A 14,100-nucleotide genomic window follows, 5' to 3' on the forward strand; every position below is an offset into this window, starting at 1 on the left:
GAACCAGAGCATCTGTGGCAAACCCCAGTGTCCATCAGGAGAGGAATGACTCCATGATTTATGTGACAAGGGCAAGCTGGAAGACAATAGGCATACTGTACTTAAAAAAAATACGTGTATGTATACATGTGTGTATACACATATATGTATATTTTTGTTTCAGTAAAACTTTCCTAACCAATTTTCCCTTAATTAACTTGGCAGATTAACTAACTCTGCACTCCCTTGGTAGAGCCTGATCTGATGCCCATGGGAGGCTGATGGCGCTCAGCCAGGAGACTGGTTTCTGGTATATCTGCGTACCTCTACTCCCACCAGTTCAGACATAGGTTTCCCAAGAGTCATTTGTGTTTCTTGCCAAACCTGTGAATGCCAGATGGACTTGTTGTAATTATACAATTTAATTAAATATCCCCCAAATGAGATACTAATGCAAAAGAAAGCTATTTCGATGAAAATCAAGTTTAATCCAGAAAGATTTGCTAACAGCAAGTAGCTAGAAGCGGTGGCTGTCTGCACTGGCGGGAGATCAGAGGGACTTCTACCACTCCTCTCCACCTACTGATAACTACTGATTTGCTTTTGTCACAGTGGTTTTACCCATCTAGATGCTTTGTATAAGTGGGATCATGCAATATTTGTCCTTTTGTGTTTGGCTTATTTCACTTAACATAATGTTTTCAAGGTTCATCCATATTATAGCATGTATCAGAACTTCATTTCTCTTTGTGGCTGATTAATATAACATTGTATGGATATACCACATTCTTTATTCATTCATCTGTTGATGGACACTTGGATTGTTTCCACCTTTTGGTTACTGTGAATAATGCTGTAGTGAACACTGGTGTTCTTGTATCTGTTTGAGACCCTGCTTTCAGGTCTTTCGGGTATATACCTAGGAGTAGACTTGCTGGGTCGTACAGTAGTTTAGTTGTGCTTTAGGTGAAGATTTGTAGAGCAAATTAGTTTCTCATTAAACAGTACACTCATTGTTTTGAGACGTTGGTTTCCAACCCCACAACGTGTCAATGTGTCCCCTCTCGACCTTGGGGTCCCCATTTCCATTCATCCAGCTTTCTTGTCCCCTCCTGCCTTCTTGTCCTTGCCCCTGGGCAGGTGTGCCCATTTAGTCTCGTATACATGGCTGAGCTATGTGTATTATTGTTTGTTTTATGGGCCTGTCTAATCTTTGGCTGAAGGGTGAACCTCAGGAGTGACTTCAATACTGAGTTAAAAGGGTGTCCAGGGGCCACTCTCAGTGTTTCTCCGGTCTCTGTCACACCAGTAAGTCTGATCTTTTTTTTTGGAAGTTTGAATTTTGTTCTACATTTTTCTCCAGCTCTGTCCAGAACCTTCTATCATGATCCCCGTCAGAGCAGTCAGTGGTGGTAGCCAGGCACCATCTCATTGTACTGGACTGTACAGGCTGTGGTAGTTGTGGTCCATTAGTCCTATGTTTACATTTTTGAGGAAGGTGCTTTTACTTTCAATTCCAGAATAGGTTCTGTAGTCTGATCCCCTATATTCAAATTTTAGTTCCTCTGCTTGCTGGTTGTGTCACCTTGGGCAAGTTGCGGAATGATCCTAGGGCTCAGTTTCTTTACTTTAAAATGGAAATAATAACTGCCTTATTAGGGTACTGTTAGGATTAAAAAGGGTGTTTTTAAAGCACTTTGCACAATTCCCAGCACGTAGTAAGTGCTCAGTAAATGGTATCTCTATTTTTAATCATCATCAAAATTATAATTATTGTTACTAACAATAACAACTTAAAGCGAAAAACAGAACTGTTATATGTTAAATGGTGTAATACGAGGATGTTATTTCTATTAAAGAGTTTAGTAAATGTCTTTCTCAATAACAAGTAGAAGAGATTGTTTAGAGTGTGTTTAGGGAAAAATCATTTTTTCATTTATCAGCTCAATCCCTGAAAACCTAAATAATTTTTTATGTGAAAGGACACCTCCAGAAAGTTCTAGAGCTATGTGGAAAACCTGGTTTATTAAGAGGAGCCTGTAGCATGTCTTCCTTCTCTAATATCTTTGGCTTTTGTCAAAATAAAAAGCCAAGGATTTGAAGAAGGGGAGATAATTGGAAAGTTCCCAGTTAGCTTTGAGGATCCTCTCAGTGCAAAACAGAATCCAGGTTGTCTTTATTCCTGATTTTGCTTTCTGGACCCGTATTCTGGAAGTTGGTACAGTCTTTTCATTTGTGTCTCACAGAGGGCAGTAAATTTCAGTTCCAATTATATTTAGGGCATCTGGATTCTAGTCAGTGTTTCTGGCTCCATTTTAGAACCTAAAGTCTGCGGCTTATTCCTAATGTGGAAAATGGAATAATCCCTCAGGCACGTGAAGAAGAACTGCAACATCAAGGCTGCTGTTACTATAGCGAGACACTGTTACAGACATCACAAGACTTGTTATACAAGGAAACATGATTAGAGTGGATTGAAGAAACTTGCCAGGGGCTTGAAGGATTTATTACTTTTTAAATTTTGAATGAGATGTAAATATGTTTTCCCCTCTTAACTTTGGACGCCATATGGAGAAGGTGAGAAAATTCTTCAGCAAATTCTAGGATGCTTAACTGCTAAAAATCAGTTAGGTATTGTGTCCAAGTTGTATTGCAAAGGGCATGAATACTTGCTTGGCAGAGACACAAAACAGTCACTCATTTCTGTCTGCACTGCCAAGTTAGTTACTGCCTTGTCTCCCATTGGGAGAAAAATTTAGCTCCTTGGGGAGTCTTCTGGAAGGCAGTATGGTGTAATGGAAAAAGCAGTGTACTTGGAAGCATGAGGCCTGGATTCCAACATTCTCACTTCTAAGCTCTGTGATTTTCAACAGGTTACTTAAACCCTCTGAGCCTAAATGTCCTTTTGTGAGCTGTAGGGACAGCGATTCCCATGTCAAAGGGTTGTGTTAAGAATTGTGTTAAGAATTGCTGCCATCAAGTCAGCCCCTGACTCATGGCAACCACACGCACAATGGTCTGAAACTGCCTGGTCCTGTGTCATCCCCGTGATCAGTTGCAGATTGCACCATTGTGATCCCTAGGATTTTCATTGGCTGATTTTTGGAAGTAGATCAATGGCTCTTTCTTCAAGTCTGTCTTAGTCTGGAAGCACCACTGAAACACATCCAGTGTCATAGCAAATGCCCATCACATGTAGAAACAGGCATGTTAGTTGTATTAGCATCAGAATGGTAGCTTGTAGCACACTCATTTTAATTCATAGATCTCATCATTTTGCTGCAACTCTAAAGGAAGGGACTTTTTAAAATAGTGATGGTCTCTGGTCCATTCTCCAGATTCTTTAGTTTCTCTGGAAGCTGAAGAGATAGCATGGGGTAGTGGTTGGGAACAATTTTGGAATCAGTCCTGAGTTTAAATTCTCTACTTCCTAGCTGTGAAGCCTTGAACAACTCACCTAACCTCAGTTTCCGCATCTGTAAAATGAACATAAAAATAGTACTTATGTCATTCTTTGTTCTATTACCTATTTTATTTTCTACGTGGCACTTATCATATCTGATATTTATTTTTCTTTTCTGTCCCACACCCCAACCCCACTCAAATATAAGCTCCATCAGGGCAGAGACCTTGTATATTTTACCACTGTCTCTCTAGTGCATAAAATAGTGACCAATACACAATCATTTATTCTTTTCACCTTCAACTTCTTTTGTGCCCAAATAATACAGAATTTTAAAGAACTCCTCCCCCAGTGTCATGGCTAAATTTATATACAGTCACTGAGTTAGAAACTGGACAGAGATGTTTTGCGTTTGGAAACACCTGTGTTCTTACAGTTGAGTTTCCATTTCCTAGGGTGCTTACTCAGCTTTTGATGGCACAGTTTGACTTGTGACATCAGATGATTGACAGGCAGGGGTCTGACTCAGAAACTCCGCTAGGAAAGAGCATGACTCTCAGGCCTGTTTGCCCTTTGAAGTATGGCTGGACAAGGCTCAAAAAAGTCTCGGATTTCGATTTATCTAGGAAGGTATTTAGCAAATTATTTTTAACCATTTGGATTTGGTACAAAATCACCTGAGGAATTTGCAGTCTCTGCATAAGGGAGGAATGAGGATGGAAGAAATCCACGGCAGAGAGAGCAGCCTTCCCCTCCCCTTCCCTGGAAGAACCCAGCTGCTTTCTCTACCTCCTGGACCACACCACTCTCATCTCCCACCCCATGCCCCAGAGCATCCTCTTTAGCATTTATTTACTTGGTGGTTAACTGCCATAGAGTGAGCCCCTGACTCATCGCAACCCCATGTACAATGAGGTTGGACCGCTGTACATCCCTAGGTCTTTCTTCCTGGTCTGTCTTAGTTTGGAAGCTCTGCTGAAACCTGGTCAGCATCATAGTAACATGCAAGCCTCCACTGACAAGGCAGGTGTTGGCTGTGTGTGAGGTGCATTGGCCAAGACTCAAACCCAGGTCTCCCACATGGAAGGTGAGAATTCTACCACTGAACCACTCTATCACTACTTAGCATCTAGGAAATTACTGAGATTCCAAGGTTTTCCATAGCCACCCAAAGTTAGGCCCTGGGCTGCTCAGGACAGGTGGACGGATAAAAGTTTGAGCACTGGGTTTTGCATTATTCATTTGTCCTCTTCCTTGTGATGAGGTGGTATTCATGGCAATGAACTGTGTCGTGGAGAAAACTGAGCCTTGAGAAGGGGAACTCTTGACCCTCCTATGTCATTCTCTCAAGCTCTGTGAGCTGTTCCTCTAAATTCTTATGGACCGCACTGAACTTGGGAGGTTGGGGTGAGGATGGTTCCTGAACACCCAGGGATTGTACGTAAAATATTACATGTATGTATATGGGAGGCAGGGAAAGCATGGTTTTATTTAACTCTCAAGAGGTATCTTTGGTCTACAGTAGGTTAGAAACCACTACCTTAAGTGGACCTATTTATTTATTTATTTAGGGTTTGTTAACTCTGCAGATTTACCCCTCTGGCACTCAAAGCTCTGTGTGGGTGGGTTGAGTGGAAATGCTGAAGCAGTGTACAGCTTCCCAATCTTGTTGAGATTTTGCATTATGGCTCTCTCATCTCTTGTTGAGTTTTCTCATTTGCACAAACAATTAAGCCAGGCCCCTTGGTAACCATGCCCTGACTTGTCAGCAGAAGATGGCTTGGCTGAAGAGGGTAGTAGGAGATTCTATGAACAAGACATCTCTGTGGACCTGGGTCCACCAGAGGAGATGGAGCAGAAGGGCACTTCAGAATTGAGCTGAGCCTTCAGGGTAGGCAGGATTTAGACTGGAGGGCGAACACGTAGGGTGGAGAAGCTGAGACTCAGAGACTGAGGAAAGCACCGGCATTTCTTACTTTCCCCCCACAGTACTCTTGTTCAATCTTTGACATACAAATAATCTGCTTGACCAGAATTCTTCTCAAGTCATCCGCATGGGATTCGTTTTCAGTGGTTTGCAAGTTGAAATTGTAGATGCTTCCCTTCTAGTCTGTATTCCACCAATACTTCCCACAGCCATTTCCAGTTAACTTCAGTAAGCCACAGTGAGTCTCTACACAGTCTTGCCTGTGGGCTCTCTCCACTCCAGTTCATCCTCCACAATGGCCACCAGGCCTCCCCTTCTAGAACAAAAATCGGAGTATGTTATGCAGGGACTTCAAAGGCTCACCTTTGCTTCAGGATAAGGTCAGCTCCTTAGCATAGCAGTAACAGACAACTCTCTAGCCGGGCTTCAGCCTAGCCTACCACTTGAGCTTGTCCTCCCTAGCCCTTGGACTCCTCACACTCCACACCCATTACTTTGTGCTTGTTCTCACTGCCTGGCAGGTGTCTGCTCATTCTTCAAGCCTTCACACTTTCCGAAGGCTCCGCTGGGTCCCTTCTTCTCCCCTTCTGATCTCCTCCACCACTGTGGCATGCTGTACCTGCATTCCTGAACACTTGTCACACTGACTCATCATTATTTGTTAGTTCCTTGAGAGTAAAGACTATGTCTTAATCGTCTTTGTATCCCCAGGACATAGCATAGTACCTGGCACACATTCAACACTTAGCAAAACTTTTTTTTTAATTGTTGTAAAAAAATACAACATAGCATTTGCCAATTCAACACTTCTTACGTGCACCGTTCAGTGACACCAATTACATTAATTGTGTTATGCAGCCATCACCAGTATCCGTTGCCAAGTTTTCCATCACCGTAAGCAGATACTCTGTACTTCCTACACAATAGTCTCTCTTTCCGCTCCCTCCTGCCCCTGGTAATCACTGATAAACTTAGGTCTCTATACAGTTGCCTATTCTAGATATTTCATGTAAGTGGGATCATATAATATTTTAGCAAAAAGATTTTTGAATGAATGAATACATCTCTGAGTCTTGGGTAAGGAGGTGGAGATGAAGGATGAGGGAAATAATAAGTAGAAGGGCTTCTGCCTATAAAAGCCTTACGGTGCAATTGCCTTATTATGTATATATTCAACAGATGTTGGTCAAGTGGAAGAGCTGGTGTGAGAACATGGAGATTGTTCCCCAGCGTCTCACATATTCCAGCACCTCCTTTTTTCTTTTTTTAAAGAGAACTCAGAAAAGTACATCATGCAGTTTGCCTTTAAACTGCAAGATTACTGTATCAGTCAGACTCTTTTAGTTACAAGTTGAATGGATTTAAGCTGTTTTGGGAGGGGGCCTCTATTTGTTCATGTAACTTGAAATATGCACGTAGGGCGGTTTTAGCCTTAGGCACCACTAGATCCAAGTGTTCAAAAAATGTACGCTTTCTATCAGTAGTGACTTTTTTATCTCCGTACCTTGCTGGCTTTTCTCGTTATTGCTTCAGTCTAGGGAGGCTCTTGTCTCATGACAGCAAGATGGCAGCTGGTAGCTCCAACGTTACATCCCCAAGCTTAGCAACTCCAGTGTAAAGAGCCGAGTTCCCAGTGGCTCTAGCTGATGTCCTACTTTACGGGTCCACTAGTGACCTAATCACTATGGTGGGGGGAGGGGTAACTCACTGGTCAGGTCTGGGGTGTGTTTCCATCCCAAGTTGTAGCAGGTAGAATAACCAGTTGCGGCGGAGTTGACTGACTCATGGCAACCCCTGTGTGTCACAGTAAAACTGTGCTCCATAGGGTTTTCAATGGCTGATTTTTCAGAAGTAGATCACCAGACCTTTCTTCTAAGGCGCCTTTAGATGGACTCAAACCTCCAACCTTTCGGTTAGCAGCCGAGTGTGTTAACCCTTTGCACCACCCAGGGACTCCAGTGGGTAGAATAAAAAAAAAAAAACAAACCCCTGGCCATTGAGTCGATTCCAACTCATAGTAACCCTGTAGGACAGAATAGATCTGCCACATAGAGTTTCCAAGGAGTGCCTGGTGAATTTGAACTGCCGACCTCTTGGTTAGCAGCCACAACATTTAACCACTACGCCACGAGGGTTTCCATGGGTAGAATAACCTCACCTAAATCACATGGCCTGAAAGTCAGGGAGCAATTGGTGAAAAATTGGAAAACTGGTATGATTAGCAAAGGAAATAGAGAGGGCTGAGCAAGCTGAACAATAGATGTCCACTACCATTACCTTTCCTTTATGTTGCTAATCTTTCTCTCATTTCCTAGAACCAGATGGCATGTTGGACCCCTAGGCAGGTGGCTTGTTTTGTCTCCTTTGTGTTTGTCCCCTTGCCCCCTTGATATTTCATAGTTTTCTGCACCTGTGTTTTCACTTGAGCCTTGTGAGTTGGTCCACCAGCTCCAGTGTTTGTGTTGGAGCCTTTGAATGCCAAATGGAGTGATTTGAACACAACAGGTTTTCATGATGACTTGTGTTTCTTGATAAGATCAAGGAATACTAAAATTCTCAGTGGTTTTAGCTCGGAATCCTGCCATGTGTTCTCTGATACTATATAGATTTAAAGCAAATAATCTTCTCAGGAACATACTTTCCCTTAACTTTCTTTCTGTAATTAACCAATGTTTTCTGATATCCGGGGATACCTAAGTGCCACTTGTCATAAAATCCCAATGTTTGCAGATTCTTCTTAGATGGGAAGGGATGATAAAGCATTGTAGCATCTTAGGCCTTGTTTGATTTCTTCCAATTGATAGTTTGTTTTTTCCTGTCACTGTTAATATATTTAAGGAGCTCTGGTAGCACAGTGATCAAAGCACTCGACTGCTAACTGAAAGGTCAGCAGTTAAATCCACCAGCCACTCCACGGGAGAAAAGACATGGCAGTCTTCTTCCATAAAGATTATAGCCTTCACTCCAACAAGGCTGGCATTAATCCAAAAAACACAAAATAATAAATGTTGGAGAGGTGGAGAGACTGGAACACTTAGACACCCTGGTGGGAATGTAAAATGGTACAACCACTTTGGAAATCGATTTGGTGTCTCCTTAAAAAACTAGAAATAGAACTACCATATGATCCAGCAATCCCACTCCTTGGAATATATCCTACAGTGATAGGAGCCTTTACACAAACAGATATATGCACACCCATGTTCAATGCAGCACTGTTTACAATACCAAAAAGATGGAAGCAAACAAGGTGCCCATCAACAGATGAATGGATAAATAAATTATGGTATATTCACCCTCGCTCAATGGAATATTATGCATCAGTAGAGAACAATGATGAATCCGTGAAACATTTCATAACATGGAGGAATCTGGAAGGCATTATGCTGAGTGAAATTAGTCAGTTGCAAAAGGACAAATATTGTATAAGACCACTATTATAAGAACTTGAGAAATAGTTCAAACAGAGAAGAAAATATTCTCTGATGGTTACAAGAGGGGGGAGGGAGAGAGGAAAGGGGAGGGGTTTTCACTAATTAGATAGTAGATAAGAACTATTTCAGGTGAGGGAATGACAATACACAACACAGGAGAGGTCAGCACAACTGGATTAAACCAAAAGCACAGAAGTTTTCTGAATAAACTGAATGTTTTGAAGGCCAGCGTAGCGGGGGCGGGGGTTTGGGGACCATGGTTTCAGGGGACACCGAAGTCAATTGGCATAATAAAATCTATTAACAAAACATTCTGCATCCCTCTTTGAAGAGTGGCGTCTGGGGTCTTAAAGCGCTAGCAAGCAGCCATCTACGATGCATCAATTGGTCTTAACCCACATGGACCAAAGGAGAATGAAGAACACTGAAGACACAGGGTAATTACAAGCCCAAGAGACAGAAAGGGCCACATAAACCAGAGACTACATCAGCCTGAGACCAGAAGAACTAGATGGTGCCCGGCTACAACCGATAACTGCCCTGACAGGGAACACAAGAACCCCTGAGGGAGCAGGAGAGCAGTGGGATGCAGACCCCAAATTTCTCATAATAAGACCAGACTTAATGGTCTGATTGAGACTAGAATGACCCCAGAGGTCATGGTTCCCAGACCTTCTGTTAGCCTAAGACAGGAACCATTCCTAAAGCTAAATCTTCAGACAGGGATTGGCCTCGACTGGGGGATAGACAATGATACTGGTGAAGAATGAGCTTCTTGGATCAAGTAGACACATGAGGCTATGTTGGCATCTCCTGTCTGAAGGGGAGATGAGAGGGTAGAGAGGGTCAGAAGCTGGCCAAATGGACACGAAAAGAGAGAGTGGAGGGAAGGAGTGTGCCTGTCTCATTAGGGAGAGAGCAATTAGGATTCTATAGCATTATAAATTTTTGTATGAGAGTCCAACCTGATTTTTAAACTTTCACTTAAAGCACAATAAAAATTGAAAAAAAAAAAAAGATTACAGTCTTGGAAACCCTATGGGGGCAGTTCTACCCTGTTCTGTGGATCGCTATGTGTTGGAATTGACTTGATGGCAACAGGTTTGGTCTTTTTGGTTTTATTAACATGCTTGTTTCCCAGTATTCATTCCCTTCCACGTTGGCAGCCCCATAGTGAGTATTTTTTCAGCTCCTACCACTTACCGAGTAAGAGAATTATAATTTCCTATTTTCTGTTAAGTACTTCAATAGGCCCTTTATGGAGATCATCGCATTTACTTCTAGCACGCCTTTCTGGCATAGGTGTCATCATCGCCACTTAAAAGACATGAAAATCAAGTCTAAAAGAGGATAAATAGTTTTGCCAGAGGCCTTAGAAACAGTAGAAGACTGGGAATTGTGAGTCTGCTATGCCCAAAGCCCATTCTCTAAGAATTAGGCCAGGAGTTCTAAGATACTGGAAAATCATGAGATCTAATTTCTGGTTTAAAGTTGACGGGCTAAGGCTAACACATCTGAAGGAATGAGAATGGATTTAAGATAGGGTTGTCTCTAAGTATGGAGTGATATGGTATAGTTTATGGTACCATCCATGTTCAGAAAAGGATGAATTCTGCCTCCAAATCCCACTCTGCTTCTATCTGAACCTGACCGAGAATGCATCTAAGTATTAAATCAAGAGTTGATTTTAAATGTACCCCAGGCACCAGTTTCACAATGTGTTAATTTGCTGTTTTATTTACTTGTTGTTGGCTCCCGTGGAGCTGGCCTCAACTCACAGCCACCCCACGTACAATTGGGTCAGACTGTTGTGATCCACAGGGTTTTCACTGGCTGGTTTTTTGGAAGTAGATCGCCAGGCCTTTCTTCCTACTTTGTCTTAGTCTGGAAGCTCTGTTGAAACCTGTTCAGCATCATAGCAGCACACAAGCCTCCGCTGACAGATGACTGGTAGCTGCACATGGGGTGCATTGGCCGGAAATTAAACCTGGCTGTCCCACGTGGAAGGTGAGAGTTCAACCGCCGAACCACTGTTGCCCTCATTTTGTTTACTACATGCTGTGCATTTAGACATTTGTGTCTTCTCAGAATTCTGTTGAACTAAGAAACATTGGAAAGCCCTACATGTCTTATGCAACCCACGCATCCACTATTTTCTAGATCCCCTGAACTTTGTGATAAGGACAGATCACAGCTGTGAACTTCTCGTTGCACATCTGATTTGCAAAGACAGGGAAAGATGTTTTATCTATGCCCTGGGTATATTCCGCTTTGTCGAATTCAGTTGAGTTCAGTTCATCTGTGACTTACTGAGTGCCTGCACGATGGCAGCTCTGTGCAAGGCCCAGTGGGAGGATACAGCATATTTACTGGGTGCTCCACCACCCACTGAAGTGGCTTGCGTGTTGCTATGATGCTGGAAGCTATGCCGCTGGTATTTTAAGTACCAGCAAGGTCACCCATGGACAGGGTTCAGTGGAGATTCCCAACTAAGACAGACTAGGAAGAAAGCCCTGGCAATCTACTTCCAAAACTTTACCCAATGAAAACCCTATGGATCACAATAGAATATTGTCCGTTATAGTACTAGAAGATGAGAACCCTAGGTTGGAAGGCACTAAACATACCAACTATCATGAAGATGGCGCAGGGCTGGGCAACATTTTTTCCTCTTACATATAGGGTCACCATGAGTCAGAACTGACTGAACAGCAACTGACAACAACAAACTATATGCTAGGCACTCTTCTAAGCACTGAGGATACAGTGGTAGACAAGACAGACAAGGTAAATTCTCTGTTTTCATAGAGCTTACGTTCTAGTTTGATGAACAAGGGAAAAATGATACTTTTGGCAAGTCCTGAGCACTATGATGAAAATAAAGCAGGATGTTGGGATAGAATGAAGTGATGTGGGAGTTGGAGGGGTTGGGAACAGGGGTCAGGGGTTGGATTATTTAGATTGTCAGGCCATTGAGGGCCTCTCTGAGAAAGTGGCCTCTGAACTGAGACCTGAATGCAAAGAAAGGATCAGCTATGTGAGGACCTGGGGGAAGAGCCTTCTAGGCAGAGGGGACATCCTGTGCAAAGGCCCTGAGGAAGGAGCAAGCCTGGCCAGTGTAAGGAACCGGGGCGGGGGGGAGGAACGTAGCCAGCATGGCTAAAAGCCTAATGATATGGGGGTGAGTTGAAGGAATGAGGTTGGAGATGTAAGCGGGGAGCAGTGACGTGGATTCTCGTGGGCCCTGAGATTAAGCCTGTGCTGTGTTGTAAGCAGGAGAGTGACGTAGAGTGGTTTACATTTTTTAATAGTTCTGGCTGCTCTGTGAGGAATGAGATTGGGGGATAAAGGGCTAGAAACAAGAATGTTTGAGCGGAGCAGCTGAGCAGGGCAGGCTATGTTGCCATTGTTATTAACATTTTCATATGCCTGGCCAAAGAGTTTGGATTTTCCTCTAAACACAACAATAAAAAAACCCATTGCCATCAAGTTGACTCCAACTCACAGCCACCCTAAAGGACAGAGTAGAACTGGCCCATAGGGTTTCAAGGAGCGCCTGGTGGATTCAAACTGCTGACCTTTTTAGCAGCCATAGCACTTAACTGCTACACCACCAGGGTTTCCAAACACAACAGCGCTAGCTCCCATTTACTGGACACGTTCCATGTGCCAGCCACGGGGCTCTATGAGCATCCTCTCATTGAATCCCCATAAAAAGACCTACAAGCTGGGCCTCTTTTTAATGTCACCTTCTATAGAGGAGGGAACAGAGGTGCAGAGAGACTAAGCCGTTTGCCCAGGTGCTCCCCACCCACTAGTGAAAACAAGGAACAGGAGTGGCGCCCCTTGTGTGGTGGAAGGCCAGGGCAGAGTTAAGGAGCCCTGGAGTTTGGCAGCAACTTTGAGGTGTGAAGGAGAAGAGCCCGAGTTGGGGGAACCGGTTGAACAGTGGCCTCTACTGTGTGTGAATGTGGTTGTACATGATGTAGGGGAGACTCAGGTAAGTCAGATGCTGACGCTACTCCTTGCCCCGGCCCCCCCCCACCCCCTGGCTAGTAATTTACAGGCTAGGGGGTGATTTGATACACCTGTAGCCCAAAATAGAAAAAGGGAACTTCCTAGAGAAAAATATGTTGCCAGCCTTTAACAAGGGGTAACATCCTGGTGTCGGAGAGGCTCTTGAATTCCTTTTTTTTTTCTCCTAGTTCAGTTTTAAGCTAAAATGGTCTTAGAAAACCTGTCCTAGCCTGTGGCCTCTATCCCAGTTAGGCAGGAGATACTTTTTCCTAACCTCAGCTCATTCATGTGTGTTTGTGTGTGTGTGTGTGTTTATGTTTATGACAAGCCCTGGACATTCTAGGGCACCTCAAGAGTGCCAGGGCAGTTTGTTCTGTCCTGAATGGTCACCTTGGAGCAGAATGAATCCCCAGTGGAATTTGAGTTCCCTCGGGTCTTTTTGCAGCCCTGCAGCATCATCAGGACTTGCCAAGGGCTGGGGTGTTCTGTGGACACACAAGCACACTGCACAGCTTCCCTCGGCCCGAACAAGGGTCACATCCTTCTCCTTTGTACCTTAAGATATAGGGAAAGCCATTGGGAACCCAAACCAGGTCTAGCCTGTAGGAACAGTTTTGGGTTTTTTGTTTTGTTCTTCTTCCTTGAGCAGACTTAACCGTGGTACTTTTAGTTTTCTCCCAGCATTCACTAGCAAAATTTGGAGGCCCTGCTGTTTATCTTTGGTCAGGCTACATATCAGTTCGTAGAAAATGGCTGCAGTTCTAGGAATTGCACAGCCTTAATTTGTTAGCCAAACACTCCGTGCATCAGCAGTGGCGGTAGCTGCCAGTTGTTCTGAGTTTTATGTGGTGTTTTTTTTTTCCCCCCTCTCTCCCTCAGATGAGAACTACTGTTTGCTAGAGCTGAGATCATCAAAACCATTTCAATTAGGACTTTGTGTGAGAATATAATTACACCTTCCAGAGACACAGGCCTGGCCTAGCAAAGTAAGGGCCAAAAATAAACAGGATCCGTAAAAGGAGAATGGTACCAGTACCAGTGGAGAATGGGTTACAAGGTAGATTAAGTGGTAGCTCACTCTGTTTTCAGCGATATTACACAAATCAGATCAAATGCTATTCCCTCATATTTTAGCCAAATATTCTTGTCCAAAATGAAAATCAGATGTTTTTCTTCTTTTTCATTTTTTCCCAAAGCAAATGGTTACAAACACTTAATATAATTTACTTGAGCTTTTTTTTTCTAGAAGAACATTTACGTTAACTTTCTTTTATGCCTGCAGTAACTTTTGATCAAAATCCGACTCCACTCCCTTGTTTAATGTTGAGCATCCGGATTAA

At 43.2% G+C, this 14,100-nt stretch overlaps 1 protein-coding gene across 3 annotated transcripts in view; it reads left to right on the forward strand.

Moving 5' to 3' along the window:
* The window catches only part of ATG7 (autophagy related 7), a 298,659-nt gene that overhangs the window by 192,016 nt on the left and 92,543 nt on the right, over positions 1 to 14,100 (forward strand). The window lies entirely within an intron of this gene.

This window comes from Elephas maximus, chromosome 20, assembly GCF_024166365.1.
Source record: "Elephas maximus indicus isolate mEleMax1 chromosome 20, mEleMax1 primary haplotype, whole genome shotgun sequence".
In the NCBI taxonomy this organism is placed as follows: domain Eukaryota; kingdom Metazoa; phylum Chordata; class Mammalia; order Proboscidea; family Elephantidae; genus Elephas; species Elephas maximus.